The sequence below is a fragment of the Amblyomma americanum genome, chromosome 1 (genome assembly GCF_052857255.1).
Source record: "Amblyomma americanum isolate KBUSLIRL-KWMA chromosome 1, ASM5285725v1, whole genome shotgun sequence".
Taxonomy (NCBI): domain Eukaryota; kingdom Metazoa; phylum Arthropoda; class Arachnida; order Ixodida; family Ixodidae; genus Amblyomma; species Amblyomma americanum.
In genome coordinates this window covers 280,063,797-280,086,933 of record NC_135497.1, presented here as the reverse complement: position 1 = coordinate 280,086,933, position 23,137 = coordinate 280,063,797, and positions in this window count along the sequence as shown.

Below are 23,137 nucleotides of genomic sequence, written 5' to 3'. Positions count from 1 at the left end.
GTTACGTTGCAGAAGTAAAGGGCTGAGCCACGCGTCATGACTATGACTATGCATTATGAATACGTTACTTTTAAAATGCTGAGTTGTGCTACGTCGCAGAATGAATGTGAGTAATGAGCCATCGCTATAACTACGAGTCATGAGTTTCACGGGGCATATTACGTTACGTTTCATCATTCATGACTAGGGGTTCGCTTGCATCTACTCTGACATCGCACTCCGGCGTACTGCATTATCCGAATTTCGTGCCAGAGACGGCGGCGGATGGCTTCTGTGCTAGTGGGACATATGTACAATGTTTTCGCATTAAAACTGAGAACACAGAGATACATGGTTCACGACAGGTGCCGAAATTTCAGCCAGTTGAATGACAGGCATCGTCTGCTGTATCGTTCCTTTTTTTTCTAATGCATGCCAAAAAATTTGAATTGAAAGTTTATTTCCAGAAATACAGGAAATGGGTCTCGGTCGAAAAGCTACAACGGTAGCCTGAAAGGTACTTGAGGCCCAGTGAAGGCAGAGTGGGAGAACATGTGCACATTAAAGGCAAACATACATATAGGCAAACATACATCATCATCATCATCAGCCGGACTAAACCCACTGCAGGGCAAAGGGCTTTCCCATGTCTCTCCAATTAACCCTGTCCTTTGCCAGCTGCACGCCCACTATGCCTGCAAACTTCCTAATCTCATCCGCCCACCTAACTTTCTGCCGCCCCCTGCTACGCTTGCCTTCTCTTGGAATCCACTCAGTTACCCTTAAGGACCAGCGGTTATCTTGCCTTCGCATTACATGCCCTGCCCAAGCCCATTTCTTCCTCTTGATTTTGACTAGGATGTCATTAACCCGCTTTTGTTCCCTCACCCACTCTGCCCGCTTCCGGTCTCTTAAAGTTACACCTATCATTTTTCTTTCCATGGCTCACTGCTTAGTCCTTAACTTAAGCTGAACCATTTTCGTTGGCCTCCACGTTTCTGCCCCGTAGGTGAGTACCAGTAAGATACAGCTTTTGTGCACTTTCCTCTTGAGGGACATTGGTAACCTGCTATTCATGATCTCAGAGAACCTGCCATATGCGCTCCACACCATTATTATCCTTCTAGTTATTTCCCCCTCATGATCCGGATCAGTGGTCACTGCCTGCCCTAAGTAGGCATATTCTTTTACCACTTCCAGCACCTCACTCCCAATTCTGAACTGCTGTTCCCTTGCTAGACTGTTAAGCATTGCTTTGGTTTTCTGCATGTTAATTTTTAGACCCACCGTACTGCTCTGTCTGTCTGTCTCACTTATCATGGCTTGCAGTTCATCTCCTGAGTGACTCAGCAAGGCAATGTCATCAGCGAATCGCAGATAATTTAGGTATTCTCTATCAACTCTTATCCTCACCAGCTGCTTTTCCCCTTTGCACTGCTCCTAAGGCTTTCTTTATTTCCTGTTTCATTAATGCTACTAGCTCCCTCATTATCGTACTGTTTGCATTCGCTGCTGTATATATTTGTGTAGATCTCTCCGGCTACTTTAAGTACCATACCCATGATGTTCATGACATCGCCCTGTTTATCTCGTAACGCATACATCTGGTTTTTACCTAGCCTAGTTTCCTCTTCACCGCTTTTAGGCTACCTCCGTTCTTTTGAGCATGCTCTATTCTCTCCATATTAAACTTCCTTATGTCGGCTACCTTGCGCTTATTTATTAACTTCGATAGCTCTGCTAGTTCTATCCTGTCTGTAGGGTTAGACGCCCTTATGCTTTGCCGTTTCTTAATCAGATCTTTCGTCTACTGAGATAGCTTGCCGCTATTCTGTCGAGCCGTCCTACCGCCTACTTATACTGCGCACTCCGTAATGATAGTTGTCAGATTATCGTTCATTGTATCAACATTAAGACCGTCTTCCTCAGTTAAAGCTGAATATCTGTTCTGCAGCGGTATACTGAATTCCTCTATTTTCTCTTTTACAGTTTTGGACTTCGTCTTCACTAGCTTCTTTCGTTCCCTCTTCAAGTCTAAGCTAATTCGAGACCTTACCATTCTGTGGTCGCTACTACGCACCTCTCCGAGGACGGTCACATCCTGAACGATGCCAGGTTGAGCGCATAGTATGAAGTCGATTTCATTTTTAGTCTCACCATTGGGGCTCTACCAGATACACATCCTGTTTTCTCGTTTGCGGAAGAAGGTATTCATGATCCATAAATTATTTCTATCTGCGAATTCGACTAATAACTCTCCACTGCTATTCCTAGAACCTATCCCATAGTCGCCTACCGCCTGGTCGCCAGCCTGCTTCTTGCCCACTTTCGCATTGAAGTCGCCCATCAGTACAGTGTACTCCGTTTTTACTGTGTTCACTGCCGATTCCACGTCTTCATAGAGGCTTTCAACAGTCTGGTCATCATGACTAGATGTAGGCACGTAAGCCCGCACCACCTTCAGCTTGTACCTCTTATTAAGCCTAATTACGACAGCTGCCACCCCTTCGTTAATACTATAGAACTCCATTAAGTTGCCAGCTATATCCTGATTAATGAGGAACCCCACACCTAGTTCTCGTCTATCCGCTAATCCGCGATATCACAGTATGTGCCCGCCCTTTACTACTGTATACGCCTCACCTGTCCTCCTAACTTCACTAAGCCCTATGATATCCCAGTTAATGACCGCTAGTTCCTCGAACAGCACTGCTAGGCTAGCCTCAGTAGATAAGGTTCTAGCGTTAAACGTTGCCAGGTTCAGATTCCAATGGCGGCCTGTCCGGAGCCAGAGATTCCTAGCACCCTCCGCTGTGTCAAAGGTCTGACCGCCGCCTTGGTCAGTTGCTCCGCAGCCGCTGGGGACTGAGGGCCAAGGGTCAGTTGGTTTGTTCATGTAAGGTTGTGACCAAGTACTGCACCAGGGTGGCCAAATCCTGTTCTGGTGAGGGAGTTCGTTCTCGGTTCTGGTCACCGAGATCAGGCCGCACCCCAGGCCTGCTTATGCTATTCCATCGACACGCGGAGTATTTTTTTAAAACCCGGTGGCGAACTGCGCGGCGCCGGGATTGGAACCCCGGTCCTCTTGCACGCGAGGCGGACGCTGCGCCTATACGCTATCGCTGCCTCAAACAGATATGTATGCCAAACATTCGCCTACATATATTCCAAACGACTGCCCAATATAATTTTTGGGTGTGGAAAAAGCCCCTATTTTATTGAATACAGTTCGAAAACTTCACTGTGCGCATGAAGACCGCACCCGCTGCCTCTAGAGGTTGTCTATAAATCAGTTCCTTGCAGCATGTTCATTAACTTCATTTCTTGCTGGTATCTACAAGACATGAATACTTAAATTTAGGTATAAACGGGACTCTATCATGGAGATCAGTACTTATCTGTCAAGTACAGCTATACAGCTGTTGTAAAGACGAGGTGCATAGGTGCAAGCGGCATGACTTTTCTGCTTTTTCATAGAATAAGCCCACAATACTGGCTTTATTCACACGTTATATATCCGTATTTTTCACACTATTATTCCTTTTCACATCACCACTGCTATTTTCGGACTACAACAGCGGATAGTTGCCCTAAACTACGGGTAATGCGCGGTGGTAATTATACTCAGCATGGAGAAAGTAGATGAGATGTCATCAGCAAGGGATTAGACAAGGTCTCATACATCTCTGGCCGCCAGAAGCTGCCGCCGTCGAACGTTGGGCCATTCGAGGCGTGGAAGGGGCCCGGTTGGCTGGTGCAGCATTCCTTGGCAGCGGTGGATGCGGAGGCCGCGATTGATCTGTCCCCCGCACGGGGCTCCCACGCACAAACAGCCACGCAGGCGCAGTTGGAGATAACTCATCCAAGTCCCCCGGCGCCGGTGGAGTAAAGGGCGGCGTCAGATCGTCGGGGTAGACCTTGCTCAGCGACCGGTGCGACTTCGCCGTGGCGGCCAGGGGCTGCGTGCGCCGCAGCGGCTCTGCGCAAGTTTCCTGCCTCCGGCGTTCCTCGGGTGGAGGTGTCCCCTCTGAAGGCCCCGTCGCGACCACGGACGGCTCTGAAAGTGGCAGCAGCGCAGAGCTTCCGCTGGGAGTCCCAGACATTTAACGAGAACTAGAGTGAGCGCCTTCTGCTCCTCCTTGACGTCCTTTTTCTTTAGGCTTCCTTTCCTCGCCGATAGAAGTTATGTATCAACATCCAAACCAACTCGCTCGAAACGTCGTTCGACTGAGACTCCAGATATATTTGACAAAATAAAAGATGGTTAACAATGTCGAGCTTCAACGCCGTCCAGCAGTACATCGGTTGATCGTACTACTTTATCAGCAAGTGCGTTCACCACTATGAGCAGATGTTGCAACTAAAACGGCAGTTTCACAGCTTCTTCGATTGATACGCATCCGAAAATTGCAAAGCTAGATTTCCTTTTTTATGTTCGAAGGCGTGTTTACGCGGAATAATCGTGACCAGCCTTTTCACCTCACTGTCGCAGGGCCACCGGCTCCGATGACACAGGATTCTGTGCTAAACCATCTTTCTTAACGGTGTCGCCCTATTATGCACAGAAAACGATTCCCACCTTTCTAGCTCTCTTCTTTAGACGCATAACGCGCACGGATTCTAATTCTATGCGTCTATCTCTGCACACATATACGCTATAAACCAATAGATTTCTGATCTGGTGAACGTTCAACTGTGGCTGGCAAATAAATAAACGCATCTGCCACGGCGAGAGCGGACGAATGGACAACTAAAAGGCGGCAGTCACGGGACGATCTCGAAGGGTGGCAACTTATATAGAAACATGTTTCTCTGAAATTATTTACCTCAGCATGTCGCAGAACTAAAATAGGTTCAGATCTGTGCTCAAATTTCGCATTACCGACTATCGTAATCGTTTGTCAATTAGTTTTCGTACCTCTCAAGCACATTTGGTTCGAGGGGCTTGATTAAAAATTCTTCCAATTTTACAGCTCCTTCGCTGTGAGATCTGATATATAAAAATATTCATTATAAACAAAGTCGACTATATGGTTGGAAAAGGGTCAAGAATTTTACCGTCATCTGCAAGACAGCGAGGTCAGTAACGAACAACGATGGATACAAGAATGTGTTTAATTATTTCTTGCAGTTAGTTTCATCACACTATCCGCTCTGACTGCCCGCTTTCAGCAAGACGCAGCATAAATACATATCGTACATGCTTAGTGCGTGCGCCGCTGAGCCTGCGAGGCTGTGCCACGTACCTTTCGACGTGGAACAAGCCGCCGAGGCGGATGCTTCAGTTGGGGAGATCAAGTCGGAGCATTTCAGATGCACCGCATCATTTGGCGCTGGCAGCTGCGAAGGGGTTTGCGACGCATCCTCCGCCACTCCTACACCAGCCACTGTGTTTTCCGCCGTCTCATCAGCCTGCGAGTACCGCGCCCCATTTGTCAGCTATTACTCGCGAATGCATTTCCTCTTTAAATAAAAGGTATGCTCTCAATCAGAGGTTGCTAACAACTGCTTCTGTTTCGTGAAACCTCACGGCATGAGCCTTCTTCGCCATCTCGCATAGGCGGCTCTATAGCTCCGTGTGTCTCGTAACGTTCCGCTCCTGTCGATTTCGACAATTAAACAACCTCATGTACCTTTTACTGCGACTTTGGAGCCTGGCCTACCTTCGTTTCATTCTCCTCTTGATGAAAGCGTAGAGCCTCCTCTCTATCTTTTTGTAAACGTCATTATTGACCCAGAAATGTGTGAAAGAAAAAAAAAAGAATATCTCTTGCTTGTTGCATCAGCCATTAAATGCCTTGGCATTCTTTCGGCCAGTCTTTACTTGAGCGGAGTTTTTTAAAGTTGTTCATTTCTGCCGTCTTCTCCGGGACGTTACGGTTGGTTTGGCATGCTCGCCCGGCTGTTTCGTACAAAAATGCACTTTGCGCACGCTGACCTTACTGTAATTAGCGGAACGTTTCAGAGAATTTTCGCGCGCACTGAGCCGCATGTCAATGGGGAGGTTCAGATGGCAGTGAGTAGCGAACCGCACCTGGACCTGCGAGAGCCGCATGCGGATCGCAAGCCGCAGTTTCGCCACCCCTGGCATATCGTCTCAGCGTAAACGCCGCAGTATCGCTTATACGTCGACACAAGAAAGCATCGTGCGTCCTCATTTTTGTCAGCGTGAAGTGAATGACGTATTAAGTTTTTTTTTCTTTTATAGCGTTGTTTTCTGCCTCTGCGCATAAGGGGAGTTGGGAAGAAAAGAGAAAGGAAAGAAGAGAGTGGGTAGGCGTTAAATGAAGGAGAAAAGGTTGGCCGAACTAATGAAGGCGAGGAGGGAGTGGTGATGTGGCCCCTGCGTCCAATCAATATATGAGGACGGTTTGTCTGGCTGGAGACCAGCTGCTGCCAGGTGGCGATTACTGGCCGGCTTCAGCGCCGGGCAAACCCACAACAAGGGGTGAATGTCAGCCTCAGTGTCTTGCGATTTGCAGACTGGACACCCTGGGTGGGAATGTAAATGCCGAATTTGAGGCCACGTCCGAGTTACGGCAGGAGTGAGGGCAACCCCGACCCGGGTCCTCCGGAGCACAACCTCCTCTGCACGGGTAAGACCGCGAGGGAGGGTTATCGTACACGGAGGGACGAAAACACGTGTGCGGCGCCGGAGGTGTTCCTTTCTTCTGAGAAGGAGGGTAGCATCATGCATGCTGAGGAATTGAGGCATTGATGTGGGTAGGGTCGGCAAGCGGGTTGCAGAATCTGCAGAGCTTTGTGAATTGAGTAGGTCACGTGGTACCCACTCAATTCGAATGGCTTGCGTGATGCGAGCCGCCGGGCGATGTATATTCGGAAGATTTCTGGGCTGCGGCTGACGCGTCGGAGTAGACGAGTTGCTTGAAGGGCGTCAGTGCGAATGATAATGTGGGTTGTGGGGAGCAAGGTAACTGTGACTACAGAGCGAAGCGCGTTTTGTATAGCAACCAGCTCAGCACAGAAGGAAGAAGGGCGTTCCGCGAATCAAAACCTGGTCGTCTTGTTAAGTGCAGGCTTGCAGAGGCAGTAAACTGCAGTCGTTGTTACACAGCCCTGGATACTGGCATCCACATATATAATAATTGAACCGCGGGGTAAATGACTATCTTGTTCCGCGATTCGCTCGCGAAGGGACGATGCCGCATAAGGTAAGATTGGGCGACGTAGATCGGTAGGTTTGTTGCTCAGCTGCACGAAATCCTATGGAGGAAGAACTGACGGTGGCGGCGACAGTATGGTGTGTGATGAAGCAAAGGTACGAAGTGCTCGCGGTGAATGCAAAAGGGTGGCCTTAAGGCTACGAGCATCACGGCGCTGCTGCACAAGCTCGTCAAGGGCATTTAGCTGAGCATTTTCTTGAAGTACCACGATCAGTGTGATGCGTGGAAGGCAAGTGATAGCTAGCATTTTCTTGAAGTGCCACGATCAGTGTGATGCGTGGAAGGCAAGTGATAGCTCTCATAGCCTCTCGATTGACGGCTTCCAGACGATTCCACTGAGTTCTGGTTAAGTGTTGGAACTGTGCGTGATAAATGAGGCGCGGTTGCAAAACCGCTTTCACCAAATGTCGTGCGACATGGAAGCGAGCGCTGCCTGTTTTGGGAGTAATACGTCTGATTAGGCCCGAAGTCTGCAACGCCTGCTTTTTAGCCTAAGAAAGCCATGCAGTACCCGTTCCGGACTGATGTATCGAAAACCCAGGATTTTCAATGTCGAAGATTCTTAAGTCACTTGTAAAGGTTTTCAATACTTAGAAATGATGCTAAGAAGCATTCACACCAAGTATGAGTCTTCAGAACTGAGCGGGCAATTTATTATGAACTTTTAAAAACCGTGTTTTTCAAAATTCGCGGGCCGATTGGTGTGCTCGTAGTGACCGATTTTGGAACTAAAATCGTGGAACAAAGACGTCACTGTACCATGACGTCGCCAGGCCACCACACGCTCTCATTCGCTGGAGCCACGGCAGCCACGACGTCACGGGCACACTTCCGGTAGCCGTGAAAATCGTCTGCTCGTGCCGCCGCGCGACCCTCTCGGGCAAGCGAGCCAGGGCGTTGCCTTCGCGCATGTGGTTTCAATTTTCCTCTGCCGCCTCCTTCCATCCGGAGTTCCGGAGCCACTCGCACGGCTCTTCGTGCGCACGCACAGGGCTCGATGCCCATCGCGGCCGTAAGAGCGAGCAGTCGCACCTCGAGGTCCGTACTTATTACTGCTAATTACCACAGATGACAAGCAAAGAAACCCGACGCGCGCCGCAATCCAGGAAGGCGAAGAGACCGGAGAGATGCCGCCACGCCGCCGACGCTGCTGCTGGGGGGCTAGGAGCGACAACCGGAAGTTGCAAAATTATTTGCAAAGTTAATTCTTTTAACGTGTATGACATGTTTGTGCAGGTTGTCAGTTCTATAATAGCCTCATCACAAAAGGTCAAAGTGATCAAAAAACGCAACCCAAACATTCCTTGGTTAACAAGTGACATTCTGAAGGCCATTGCAGAAAAAGACGCCCTTTGGACACGTTGCAAGCGTAGTCCCAAAAACACACTCCTCAAAGATAATTTCAGGTTGCTTAGAAATAAAGTCACTGTCATGATTCGAGTTTCGAAACGTAACTATTTCAATTCGGCTTTTCGTAACAACCAACACTCTTCACGTAAAACTTGGTCAACTATCAATTGCCTTTTTGGACGAAACCCGAAACAATCCATTAGCGATTCATTTGCCAAATCCTTCAAAGATTTGCCCTCTGCGGCCTCTGAGTTTAATGCATTTTTCTCTCAGGTTTCCAGGAAGTTTCCTTTATCCCACTATGAGGTTCCACGGTCTTTGTATTGCACAGCTTCTTCAGCTTTTCTCCCGACTATTACACCCCAGGACCTTCATAGCATAATCTTTAGCTTCAATTCGAAGAAAGCTGCAGGTATTGACAATATAAGAATGAGTGACCTGAAGTCGAGAGTTGGACGAAAACTCGTCTGGTCGGGGATGATCATAATAAAACTTAAAAGGAGGACGCCGACCAAAAGTAAAAAAACAAAACGAAAACAAAAAATGACGTTTCGGCTCCCGTACGGAAGCCGAAACGTCATTTTTTGTTTTTTTTTTGTTTTTTACTTTTGGTCGGCGTCCTCCTTTTAAGTTTTATAATGAGTGACCTCCAACGGAATTTTACGAATTTGCAGTCGGTACTTCTTTTTATGTTGAACGGTTTCATTACTGAGTGCTTCATTCCACACAATTTAAAAGTCGCCATAGTTAAACCATTACATAAAAGTGGTTCTTTAAAAGATATTGAAAATTACAGGCCTATTTCAATTCTACCTGCGATTGCGCAGATTCTTGAAAAGCACCTATTCCAAGTTATGTACAGTTTTGTTTTCACGAATAATATCCTATCAGAGGCACAGTTTGGTTTCATTGCAGGTAAAGGAACTGTTTTGTTATTAGAAACTTTTACTGATATTATTTACTCATGTTTTGATAATAACCAACTCGCATGTGGTCTGTTTTTGGACGCTAGCAAAGCTTTCGATTGTGTTCGGCATGACCTACTGCTTGAGAAACTTGATGTCATGGGGTTTAGGGGTCCTTTTAATAATTTGCTGAAAGTCTATTTTTCTAATCGGGCTCAAGTTGTTGAAATCAGCGGGCATCGAAGTTCTGAATCATTTCTGTCGGCAGGTGTTCCACAGGGCCCTGTTTTATCGCCTTTGCTCTTAAATTTATTTGTAAATGATTTATCAAATGCTGTGACAGAATGTTATGTTTTTCAATACGCCGATGACACGTTATTGTTGTCAACAAATGCTTCGTTCTTCTGGCCATGGAGGCTCTTAGAACAGATGTGGTGCATGTTATGGACTGGTTTTTAAATAATTCGACTTCAATTAATCAACAAAAAACTAAACTCATTTGTTTTCATAATCCCCATAAACAGATTTCGTCTGTTGAACCATTGTTCTTACATTCTTCGCATTGTCTTAATTGTTGTTGCATTCCTATTAATTTTTCAAATAGTGTTAAGTACCTTGGTATACGTTTTGACAGATATATGTCTTGGAACAGTCACCTTACTGTAGTATGTAACAAGCTTCGTGGTTTATCGTGTGTACTATACAATGTTCGATATTTATTACCTTTTCAGACTCGCAAGCTTGTTGCGCATGCTCTTATTTATGGTATCCTCAGATATGGAGTCACTGTATATTATCATTGCTTAAAAACTTGGCGAATGAAATTAAATGCCATACTAAGGAACATCCTTCGATCCGTCGCATACAACACGGATGCTTCACCTGACTGCAATTTGTTTTCGCTTTTACAGCTGCCCTCTTTTGATGCCCTCTTCCATCATGTAGTTATTCGTGCTCACTTTTGGGAGAGCGAATTTTTGGTTCCTTTCATTCCTGTTCGTTCTTTTCGACATCACCCCCGTTTTACGGTACCTCGCTGCTACACTCATTATGGCCACTTCACTCGTAATTATTACATACCCAAAATTTTTAATTCTTTGCCTGATTCGATCTTTTCAGTTTCTTCGCTGTCATAATTAAGGGACTTCTTAAAAACCCATATGTCGGTTATTTCATCTGTTTTCTTTTTCTTGTTTGCTTTTCATATTAAGGTTTATCATTGTTTGCTTGCTTGTCACACCTGTTTTTCATGTCATTCACCGACTGCCGAGTACTGCCCGACAAGCCTTTATGGCTTGGGCAGACTTGTCCTAAGAATTGTAAATGTGCTATCTGAAAATAAAGGTGTTTATTATTATTATTATTATTAAACGTCAGCGGATGACGTATTCATGGGGGGGGGGGGGGGGCAGTCCCAGAGCTGTTTTCTTTATTTTTTTTCTGGTGCTCCTCGTGTACGAGTTGAGGGGGGGGAGAGAAGCGTAATTTTTAACCGTCTATATCTTCATTGTTATTGATGCTAGCTTAAAAATTCTTGCGTTGGGGTGACGAGTGATGAAATGCCTATCTCTCGTCTGCTTTACGTAATCTCAATTTATTGCATAGTCCTTTTAAGTGGGGTTCCAGATAGTTGGAGACGGATTGGCGTGACAGCGAGTTTACGTCAGTGGCCCAGCGCTTGGCCACTGATGTAAACGTAGTTTTTCTCGCGGAAAGCTGTAGGCCGACCGACATATCATAACTGGCGGTAAAATCTAAGGCTGACTGTAGGGCCGCCGCTTGAGTTAGCAGGTCATGGTGAGTGCTCCACGCCGTGATATCATCGGCGTCAGTAAGAACTTAACGTCAGGGACATCATGTAAGCGCCATACAAGAGGAATGAAGGCAATATTGAACCGCGTTAGTGACAGTACCGAGCCTTGGGGTACACCGAGAACAGACAAGTGATCCTATGGAATCACCACTGAGGCGTATACGGCAAAGCGTCTGCTTTCAAGGAAGAATTTTATACAATTGCATACACGAAGAGGGAAATGCAGCATGTCAATAGAATGCAAAATGGCAGCATGACTAGTATTATCGTAAGCCTTTTCGATATCCATCGCGAGGACGGTACGTACACTGTGGCTGCGAGTTGATAACAGAACTTGCGACGCCAAGACAGCCAAACCATCTTCAGTGGCGATGAATGGACGGAAGCCAATTTGGGCGGGGTGGTAGAAACCGTGGTGCTCCAGCCACCACGACAGTCATGTGGCTAACATTTTCTCTGTCAGCTTGCAGAGTGTTGATGTTAGAGAAATAGGCCGGAAGTTGCCAACATCCGTCGATGGCTTCCCTGCTTTTGGAATTGGGATCACAGTGGCCAATTTTCAGGTCTCAGGAACCGAGCCGTTTATCCATACTGTGTTAATGGCGTCGAGAAGCAACTCATGTTCTTGTACACCTCATATGGAATGGCATCCAGACAGGGTGATGTCTTTTGCTTAGCCTCATCTATTGCTGCAAGCAACTCAGGCATGGTAAAAGGAGACGCAATACCCTCGGCATCTCGTGCTGATGGCAGTTTATCTACGTTAGCTGGAATCCCTGCCAAGTTAGAAGTGGTAGCTGAGGGTAGCAACACATCATATTTTGGAAATAATTTCCGTGCTGCTTCTCTGGTGAAATCATCCGGAGACAAGTTAGCTGCGAAGCATGCGGTGCTAGCTGCGACGGGGCGACGGGGACCATGTTCCATTGCAAGGAAAGTTCACCAGAGAGATGGATTCGACGACTTCGCAGAAAACTGCTCGCACCACGCATGCCACTGCCTTCGGGATAGATCGTGTTCGTATCTGCGAGCCTTAGCAGTAATATAATGCAGTCTTATACGTGCCTGTGCTGAGGTGGGATCACGTGAGGCTGCCAGCTCGGCCTGTCGGCGAGCAGCCCACAAGACCGATATCTGGAACCGGTCGATCGATGTCTGCCCAGGTGTAGGTGGTAGCCCTGTTTAACGCGCATTGTATGCGGTCAACAAGCGATGGTGACGACTCCGCAGGGAGATCCTAGAGAATAGTACGGAAACCATTCCAGTTGACCACCGTGCACTTGCGGCGTAAGCGGCGAGCACGTGATGGGTGGACACCGATGATAGGGTGGTGGTCACTCCCCAACAGTCAGGCTCAAGGTGCCACGAGGATGTGCCGGGGCCAGACCACCACGTCAGATCAGGAGCATGTGTAGTACTGTGACTGTGACGCATAGCTCGCGTTGCTGAACCAAGGTGATTTAGAAGAATAAACAACGCATCCGCGACGGCATACCACACACGCCTGCCGCGGGGGCTCGAAGTAGGGTACCCCCAGTCTGGGTGTGGCGCGTTGAAGTCACCCCCGACTAATCGGACACCCGAGGTTTTTCCTACGCACAGTCAATAACCAGCCCAGATTAATACGGGAGGGAGCGCCACCCGCTGTTCTTACGTAGTAAGGTACCACCAGAACAGTTGCTTTGGGTAATTTTGCAACAACTGCAATTACCTCCTGATACGAGGTGCACCAGGTTTCCAGAGAGAGGCATACATGTGGGAAACGCGTGTAAACGTACACCACCGCATTTCCTGGAGGGGAATCAGTGTGCACACGATGGTCGTTCATCGAAGGCGACGCGTAACCACTGAAGCCCGAAATTGCTGGCAAGGCATTGGTCTCCTGCAGTAACATATGGCCCACACCTGGAGCTCGTGCAAGCGAAGACTGGTTTTGAGCTATCCCACTTTAGTGGAGAGGCCTCTACAGTTCCACTGGAGCACGCCAGAAAAGCCGGAGCGCGCCATCTTCGGTTAGTAGTCCAAGCGTTGCAAGGGAACAGATGTCAGGTTGGATAAATGGGTAACCATGAAGCGGACCAGGGATGCTGTAGAGTTATGTGGCAATATAGCAGGTACTCTTGGAGGAGCGTTGAATGAAGCTTGTGGGCGGGACATGCTCGGTGCTGATTCATCATTTCTAGAGACGGTGCCAGATCCCGCTGCATGTCTAGGGTGCGCAAGCAGTTCACGGTGTTGTCGGCGCCTTGAGACCTCTGCCAAAAGGCGTGCAATTTGGTCATCAGCTGCTACCAGGCCATCGTTGGGAGGTTTCGGGATGCTACGCTGTTTTGAAGCCTGCTAATGCCGCCGGTCCCTACGCACTTTATCTAAGTCTGCTGGGTAGCAGTTTCATGGGTGTGCAGCACGGGAAGTTCGGGCCACTCGTCATCATCCGACTGGAGAACTGCAAGCCTTTTGGAGGTCTGCACAAGGAGTGTATTCGCATTCTCAGTCATTTGCTTAGAGTACCCACGACGAATCTTTTCTGTTGCCTTCTGCTTTGTGGGGCAAGTGGACGATGTGATGTCGTGGTATTCAGTTTTGCAGAGGCTATATCTGTATGCCGCCGCGCCTCCCGGCGCAGGTTCCATTTGAGCTGTGAAAGCGCAGGATCTACGCATGTGGCCAAATCCGAACCAACTGTAGCAGTAGACGGCGGTTGGTGTGTATGGCCGAGGCCGTAAAATGCAGTCACAGTAGTACAAGCAGACTGGCGGTGTTGGTGGGCCTTGCAGGGTGACGATGCATGAGCGCCCTTTTCCCATGTAACGTGCTTGGATCACTCGGTGGGTGGCACAATAAAGCTCACGCTGAAGGGCGGCCTGGTCCTCATTAACATCGACGTTGTAGGCAACACAACGTTCAAAGTCGGATCCATCAACCAGGTACACCTGTACCGGCACCGAGACCTCGCTGATAATTGTAAAGCACTGTAGCATTTGCAGACGTTCCCCGGCAGCCAAGGTCGGGAGCCACACAGCAATGGTATTGGACTTTCTTCTGGCCCTAAAGCCGCGAAAACCTTTCGTTCCGAGACATGCATCCAGATTTGCCTGCAGCATCCTGGTCGGTATATCTGCAAGGCTTTTCGTTGCGAGATTTGATAGTGGCTTTGTAACTCACTGAGCCGTGGGTAGACACAACTGGGTGGTCTGAGGTTAGGCAAGAACGGTTGCCTTGTGAGCCGCCGCTGGCCGAAGAGGAGCCCGTTGCAGCGTCTTCCGAAGGGCGCTTTTGAGGAAAGCGGAGGGCCGGCGGCCCGACTGGCGGGGCTGATGACAGGTCCATTGGAGGGCTCTGCGTCTCATGTAGACTGGTAGAGGTCGATCCAGAAGTATACGCTGAGCAGCCGTATCTGTGTTCCTTCCAGAGGGTGTCACCCGCGAACTGTTGTACATGTGGAGAAGGCAGAGCAGGCACCGTATCCGATGAAACAAAGGCATGATTTTGGAGGTCTGGCCCATGCTCAGGGGGCAGTTGTACTGCCGGGAGTGCCACTGAGGCAAGCGGCGTAGGCGGAGCTACCCCCGCCAGCACGCCACCGGAGGCGCTAGACCTAGCCTCGGTGCGCAGTTCAGGTCCAGGAATAACTGCGTGACATTTGCTGTATGCCACGCAACCAGGCGGCGACTGGGCGTCCAAAGCCTCCTCGGATGGAGTGAATGCAGTTCGTTTGCTATAGGGAACGTATTTACGCGGAAGGCGAGATTTTCGCAAGAGCGATGTGAAGGCACCTTATCTTCCAGTTTACTCCTGTTCGTGATTGTACACTACTGCTGCACACTGTAAAGGCAAACTTCGTCTCGGAGCAGGCAATAATCCTGGACGGAAATCACTTCTTCACTAAACAGCAGCGTTTTTCCTAACACAGGGCCACTTAATTGGATAGATTATTGCAAGTCCTACCAAAAGGAATGATCATGATCAGAATGCGTCTGCCGATGCTCCGTCGCTATTATGCAGCATTATGAGCTTTCGTATTTTTCTTCTTTTGATACCACAGCTGGCTGAGACGGCGGCTTAAAGCGCGCACCGTTTCAGCATGAACAGTGTACAGAAAGGATGTTTATGCGCACAAGGTGCAGTATAAAGCAGCAACCGCACGAAATGCATTCCTTGCGCGACTTCAGCGCCGGCGAACGCATTTCCGGCGCGGTTACGCCGACCGGTGCTGCTGTGTACCCAGTGTACCGGTGCCAGTCCGGATGCCCGCCCAGAAAGAATGATCAAAAGGAACGATCATGGCGGCGATAATGTAACTACGTCTCAATTTTTCACTGGCAATTAAGCTAAATTACAAATCAGTCAGCAGGAGATGCGTGCAGTATGCTAGTTAAGAGCACTGGCAGGGAAACGCTATGCACGTACGGGCCCGGTCTTTGCACCATCTGCAGGCTCGGCCATGTCCTGCGGCTTGCGTCGTTGGCGCTTACGGAGCTTGGAGCTGGCGGCGCTTCCTCGATGCTTCCGCTTCTTCTTCTCCGACTGTTCGGGTGCGGTCCCACCCGCGTCGACAGGTCCTGTGGCAGCGGCGCTGCCGGCCGACAAATCAGGCCCTCCGGAGCTGGCTGACGATCGCGAAGACTTGGACACCCTAGACAAAGACATGGCCCCCTCCCTGGCTTTTCTTCTTCATCGCCCTTCAGAGAGCGAGGCGCATTGTTGCGAATGGCACGTGACTGCCAGACATAGTGACAGCAGCGCCACTGTGGAAAGAAAATCGCAGTGAAGTACACAATTAATTATAATTGAAATTATTAATTAATTTAAAATTTATTATTCTACTCCTCGGTCGCTCTCTTTTGTCCCCTGTCGGCTGCACGCCTTAGCTACATCGAGATTCAGATGACGATCAACCGTTGGGAGTACACAATAATTTTTTGCAAGTACCTTCTCCCAACAACGCGGTCGCGCTTTCCTTATTTGAGCCTGCCATATGGTGGCCTTAGTTGCTTTTCCGTCATAAAACGCAACACAGCACAATTTCTCATTTTTACGGCATTCTGCGCTTTGAGATGATTCATTGTGTTTGCCACTGCCTGTCAGGAAGGGGCTACCGTTTTGTTGGCAGATTTTATAACCTACCATTCTTGCGAATGGTTAGCGCTGAAATGCTGACCAGTCAAGTTGCGCTCTTGCGTCCGAGTTCTGTGAAGCAGGCTTTTCTTTTTTTCCTGTTTAGATATCTTGGCGCATTTGTTACTACGCTCAGATTTTTTTTTTCTGTCACCAACTCAGGCTTTCTGCACACTACGAGTGCCGGAGGGCTGGATGCTCTCGAGATGGAGATAACTCTCTTTTCGGCGTGTGTCACCTCCGAGAGGTATCCAAAATTCCTCTTTCTGAACACTTAGGGTTACGTGTCTTCCAAACAACAACCAATCAGCGACACTCAGCTCTGCCTCGGCTTCTCGATACGTTCGGCCTAAATCAGGATTGTCTGCAGACAACCTTCTACATTATACCTTTAGTAGCTGGCTGCTTTGCCTTGTACCCAAAAATGGTTGGTGTGTTGTGTGTTGGGTTTTATGGCACATACGCAACTGAGGCCATCATGCGCCAAGCTCAACAAAAATGCATTTATGCCTTCTGATCGCTTCATTACAGCATCTCGTCTGTCTTCGTACTAACCTAGCGCTTCAGACCAACTTTAGTGTGCGTTGCTTCGTATATTAGCATAAGTCGTGTACTTACCGTCCTTAGTTATTCAATTTTTTCCCTTCGTTTTCATTATTTACTTGGTACTTCAAAACTCTTCGACAGTTAACACTTGCTTTGGCCTAGATTTTTGTCCAAGATTCCGTGGGTCAAATTTTGAGCCACCGAAACTGCTAGGCAACTGAACGGCAGCTGGCAGAAAGTGAGAGATCGCATTAATGGGATAGGCGGGACGAGATTGCTGAAGGTACGAGGGAAGAAGGGAGATTAGGAGAGAGCAGTAGACAGAAAAGAAAATAGGGAAGAAAAGTAAGGGATAAAGGGTACCATTCACAAGTATCTTTGCAAGAAGAACAGACACAGGAAGCGCGCGAGCGCACGCACACATATAAGTAGAAGGTAAACGCATACACGCCCAGGTAGAACCGAAGCGTTACAAGTACGTTACTTTTTTTTTGGAAAAACGTTAATGCATTACTATTAATGCCCCTTTTTAACTTTGTGAAACGGTACAAATAAGCACAGAAGTAATGACTGCTTCTAACCAGTTACTTCAGTAGAATCGTAAGCCACTATTAAAACTATAATTAGCATATTCTTCACTGTATGCAAGCGGAAGCATCTCTTTTTAAATAGCGACCCACTAAAATACGCCTGCATTGGCTCTTCGAGACAACTTTGTCGCACGGCAGGAAGCTGGCTGGGCGCGAACAAATTGTAACACAACGTGAAGACATGTGAACTTGCATGTTGTTCTAAAAAACAACAGGTGAAAACTTCAGAGGAGAAAACTAAAAACACTTTAATATGCGACTAGAATACAATGACAATTGACAAGGGTGCCCGTGACATGGGAAAAAAAAATGAGAACTACGGATTTTAGCGAAAGCGGGTATGTGGCGCCATCGCACGTTGAAGTTGAACACTGCGTACGCTGCACGAATTGTGAGCGTTGGATAGATGGCGCCACCAAGTACTATGCCACACGGCCTAGCCGCAAGGGATGAGAGAAAGGAATTTTAATGAGAAGAAATCAGGAGAGGTCGGCCGGTGGCACGAAGCAAGACTATTTAGGAGGTGAAACTCCCGTCAGCGCGAGCGAGCGCAGGCGACGAGTTAAGGTCGCAAATGTATGCGCCGACGGGGCCGTATGCAGTGGCGGCGCCATGCGGCGCGTCGTAGAACCGCAGCGAAAAAAAAAAATGCAGCGCCCGGGCAGGCTAAATTCCCGTTCCAGTGACTTTAGGCAGCGCCTCCTCTATTTTTACAATGCCTTCCGAATGCGGCCGATCCGACCATCCAGCACCCTTTCCTATCATCCTTTCCTACTCTCCCCCGTCGGCTGGCCTTGGCGCCTGCTCTACATTTGTGAGGGAGAGTGACCATCTGAGTGGCGCCTTACGACGGAAAACGGACGAAGACAGTTTTTTAAACGTTGCCTCTTTCTTCGTGAGGCGGCGCTCTTCATCCCTCATAGTAATCAGGCTGCCTGTCAGGTAGGCGACCGGTCTCGAGGAGCGCGCGCCGCCGCCGCCGCCGCCGCTACTCGAGCCCGGCCGTGTCAGGAATTGACGCGTCGTCGAGCGCGCCGTGCGTGGCGCTGCTCATCGTGGAGCCACTGCAGGCGCTGGTTTTAAAAGGGGCCACAGAGAGTGGGGTACAGCAGTGTTAGCTACAAAAGATTGTGGCGACTTGTTCGAATCGTGTATCTATTTTAGCTACAGTGCTGAAACACTCCGGAAGAAGTACTGAAACTTCTTGGCGGAAATGTGAAATCACAGGGCAAAGGCAGTTAGTAATAGGTTTGCTATATTGGTTTTTGTTTCAGTCATGTTTAGTAACGAATATGAGAGAAGGAAAAAACATGTTAAGTGTCATAAATCCTCACGAGAAGGCATTTTTCTAAACTAGCAAGTATCAACAGTTTTAAGCCATCGCTCTAGTTTTCCCAGCGTAAGCTGTCATCGGTACGACGACATTATGTTTTTCTCTGTTTGTGGCATCTGTCCGCAACAATTGTTTTAAGAAGCGAGACGCGCATTCTATTCTCAAATGCATCTCGCCGCAAGTGATGCCAAAGCACTTCCTGGCTGCCAGGTTACCGGCTTATCCTCAGTTTTATAATTATGCGATGATGAGATTTATTTGTCGTAGTATTCTGCTCAGCAGTGATTGCGTGTTCAACCCACGACCGTGGTGGCCTCATTTTGGTAAACAGTGAATGGAAAAACGCTCGTGTATTGACACTTAAGCACACGTTAATCTGGAGGCCTGCATTATGACACGCCTCGAATACGGCATGCCCCAATTAATCAACCTATTATCGCCTAAAATGTTTGAATAAGGTTGTACACATGTAGTAAAGGCGTGCGTGCCATGGTGCTTCGGCAAATACAACACGCTGCTTCGACGAGAACACGACGCGCTACAGAAATTTCAATAGAGAAGGGCATTCTTGGCCAGCACCTCGCACTTTTGTGTGATACTGTGCGATTTGTGAGTATTGTTGCTATAATAACATACGCGCGTCGTTGCTAAATTGTCGCTTATAAATTTTCACGAGAAATAAGATAACATGCAGCAGTAGTGCATGTTTCATGCTTCAAAGGCGTGGTGCTTTCCGAAAAGATGTTTTTGCGTTCCTGATTTGAGCTCGTGTGCAGTGTATGCAGTGGCTCAGGTTTTCGCGTCCGTTGAGGTCAGTGCACTCGTCGGCCATGTAACAAAGCTCCTTAAGCATCAAAACAGGGGTTTGCTCTGTTTTCAAGAGTTCACTTCTTCACCGTTGCCGCTTCCAAACAGTCGGCTGAATTCCTTGCAAAAGGTCATGGAGATTTGTGGGTCTTCCCCTGAAGCACTGCTAGATCAAGATTCAATATGGCAAACGTACTGAACTTCTTACCACGTGGAAGTCTTGGTTACTTTCGCCACAAACCAGCTATGGACGATGTGCCCTTTCGGGTATCTGCTCTTCTTCCTGCGCTATTAAATAAAATTTCTCGTCGGGTGTAAAAAACATATTGGCGACTTAGGGAGGCAAGAGGTGGGGGGGGGGGGGGGAGTTTCGTAAAAACCAGCACCTCCTCTATTTTTAGAAATAGAGGGTGCGCTGGGAAAAACAGTTAAGGGGTGCGTACGTAAGAAACTCACTTTCGGCCACTCACTGTACGGATGTTCTGCTCTGTGCTGACGGCAACAAACGGCTGAGGAAGCGATACAAAAATGAAAAAGCGCTGGTAGAAGAAGAGGCAAATAAAACAAAAATAATGTCCGCTTCAGCACGTGGTCAGACGCAGTCATCGTAACATCGATGAATGAGCGTGACCAAAGCGAATTTTCATACCGACCGGTTCAGTAACTGCTCGAGATAAGATACGTGTTCACGTCTTCAGCTTCAAAGCTTGGAACCTAGCTTTTACCTCGTATTCCTTGCTTCTTTTCCTAAGGTGATACAATGCAGTCTGCGGGATTCCATTTTTTGGTGCACGATGCGTTACTGCTGTGTGCCATCGTGCAGGTCGAGGACAGACAGCATCGATGCTAACGTCTCGTTTCACGAGATTCCCAGTGACGATGTGCTGCGTGCGCAATGGCTGAAAGTGATCGGACGCAAGGACTGGCCACCCAACTACGCGCCGTCTCGCTCCACCGTCTGCAGCAAGCATTTTCTACCTGAGGACTTCAGAGAGGGCTGCAAGAGGCGCACACTGAAAAAAGGGTCGGTTCCCAGTATTCTCACCTCATGTGCCCCGCAAATGCAAGCAGCGAGCTCGCCTGGAAGCTGCAGTTATATTCCGGCCAAACGTCTGTCAGAGGCAGGACACGAACTCGACGAGAACGGCGTAGCAGTCAAAAAGCCTCGCAAGGAAGAGCTCCAAACCACTTGTTATGAGCTCTCTGTTGATGCTGCGGGAGGCACGTTTGGTGGTCCTGTTCCTTACATCACCGGTGACCATATCGATGTAACCAGCTCTGTCGCCTCTTCAGTACCATCCTTGCACAACATCTCACAGGATTTTACCTCGACGGCTGAAGGAGCGTCCACAGAGCCAGGAACACTCAACGCTGTGACCGTAGTTACACCTTGCGCAGAAATGACCAGTTCGGCAGATGTATCTCGGCAACACAACCATGCACCCCCGAGCCCATTGGTCGTGGGATCACCTTCTGTGAACACGCTTTCGAAACCTACCACTTCTCTCATCCCTGCATCCCACCCGCAAGCGATGTATACTGCAACAAACGCGCTTTCACTGCCTGGCAGTGGTCGGAGGGACGCCAACAGAGTGTCCGTGCGCCGAAACGTAACACCGTTACTGAAAAGAAGTTACAGCTGTCAGATGGACCCCATCAAAACAAGTTTCAGAATCGTGGTGGAACGCAGGAAATGGAAACGTAGAGAAAGAGCCCTTCTACAAAAGATAAACACCCTTACGCAAACGATGGTACGTTACAAGGAAGAGGTGCGCAAGTTGAAAGAAGATTCTGGAGTCAGCGCATTCTTGAGAATTGTAGAATCTTCCATGGAAAACGATCTGCGAGCGTCATTTATGCCCGATCTAGTGAAGAACTACGGACGAAAACGGCCGTCATGGTCGGAAGCGACAATCAGATGTTCGACCATCCTCCGCAGCCTCTCTGCAAAGGCATACGAATACCTGCGGTCAGAATACCTTCTTCGTTTGCCTTGCCGGAGCACTTTGCAAAAGTATCTTGGATTCACAGCCGGACAAGTCGGTTTCAGTACTGTCGTAAGCTGCAGGCTGGAGGCAGAATTGCTGACCCTAACTGCTCCTCAGGCAAGAGCATGCAGCTTAATAGTTGATGAAATGCGAATCAAGGAACGGCTGCTGTATCATAAGCAGCGTAACGCTTTTTTGGGAGAATTCGACATGAGCCCAGAATTACAGCACTTGGTGGGCACCGAAAATGATGAACTTGCCGACAGTTTGCTATGTTTTTTGCTCTGTGGTCTTAGCGCACGCTTTAAGATTCCTGTCGCCTATTTCTTCACGAAAGTTATCACCGGAGTCCAGCTTGCTGAGACCATGACGTACGTCATCAAGAAAACTGAAGAAATTGGTTCTGCGATCGTGCGCTTGGTGACAGACAACCATAAAAGCAATGTCGCTGCAATGGGCATCGTCTGCAAAGGGGCTGCCACGGCCATTGCTCCACACCCTTTGGACGAGTCCAGGCGCATTTTCCTTGCATTCGACCAGAGCCACATCATAAAGAATGTAAGGTCGCAGTTCCTGGAAAAGGATATGGGGGGCAACAAACAGATTACAGCGACACCGCTGAAGAAGCTCTACAAAATGCAGCGAGGCTCAACAGTGAAGCCGGTGAGGTTCCTCACGCGTCGCCACTTGTATCCGTCCAACATCGAGAAGATGAGCGTAAAGACTGCTGTACAGATTTTTTCCCCTCCGGTTACAGCAGCCCTGGAATACATGAATAGTCAGGCCGGACACACATGCGATGCGGAGCTCGTGTTAGTAATATAATAATAATAATAATAATTATTGGTTTTTGGGGAAAGGAAATGGCGCAGTATCTGTCTCATATACCGTTGGACACCTGAACCGCGCCGTAAGGGAAGGGATAAAGGAGGGAGTGAAAGAAGAAAGGAAGAAGAGGTGCCGTAGTGGAGGGCTCCGGAATAATTTCGACCACCTGGGGATCTTTACGTGCACTGACATCGCACAGCACACGGGCGCCTTAGCGTTTTTCCTCCATAAAAACGCAGCCGCCGCGGTCGGGTTCGAACCCGGGAACTCCGGATCAGTAGTCGAGCACCCTGACCACTGAGCCACCGCGGCGGGTCGTGTTAGTGGGCCCAACGGTCGAATTCATGCTGGTAATGCGCCGGTGGTTCGTCCTCATGGATGTTAGCAATACAACGCAACACATTCACAAGAACGACCCGGACAGCCGACCGTTCACCAACGCCGAGGACCCGAGACTAGAATGGCTCGAGCACGAGTTCATTTCTTACCTATCGAGGCTGAAAGAAGAAAGCAGCCAAGAGAGCTACCTCAGCAATGAGACACACCACGCACTCTTGCTCACCACCAAATCGAATGTGCAGTGCAAACGTTTTTTATTGACGGACAAGGGCTTCAAATTTGTGCTCACTCGAAAGTTTTCCAGTGATCCAATTGAGGCATTATTCGGATTTTTGCGAAGGTCCGCTGGTTGCAACG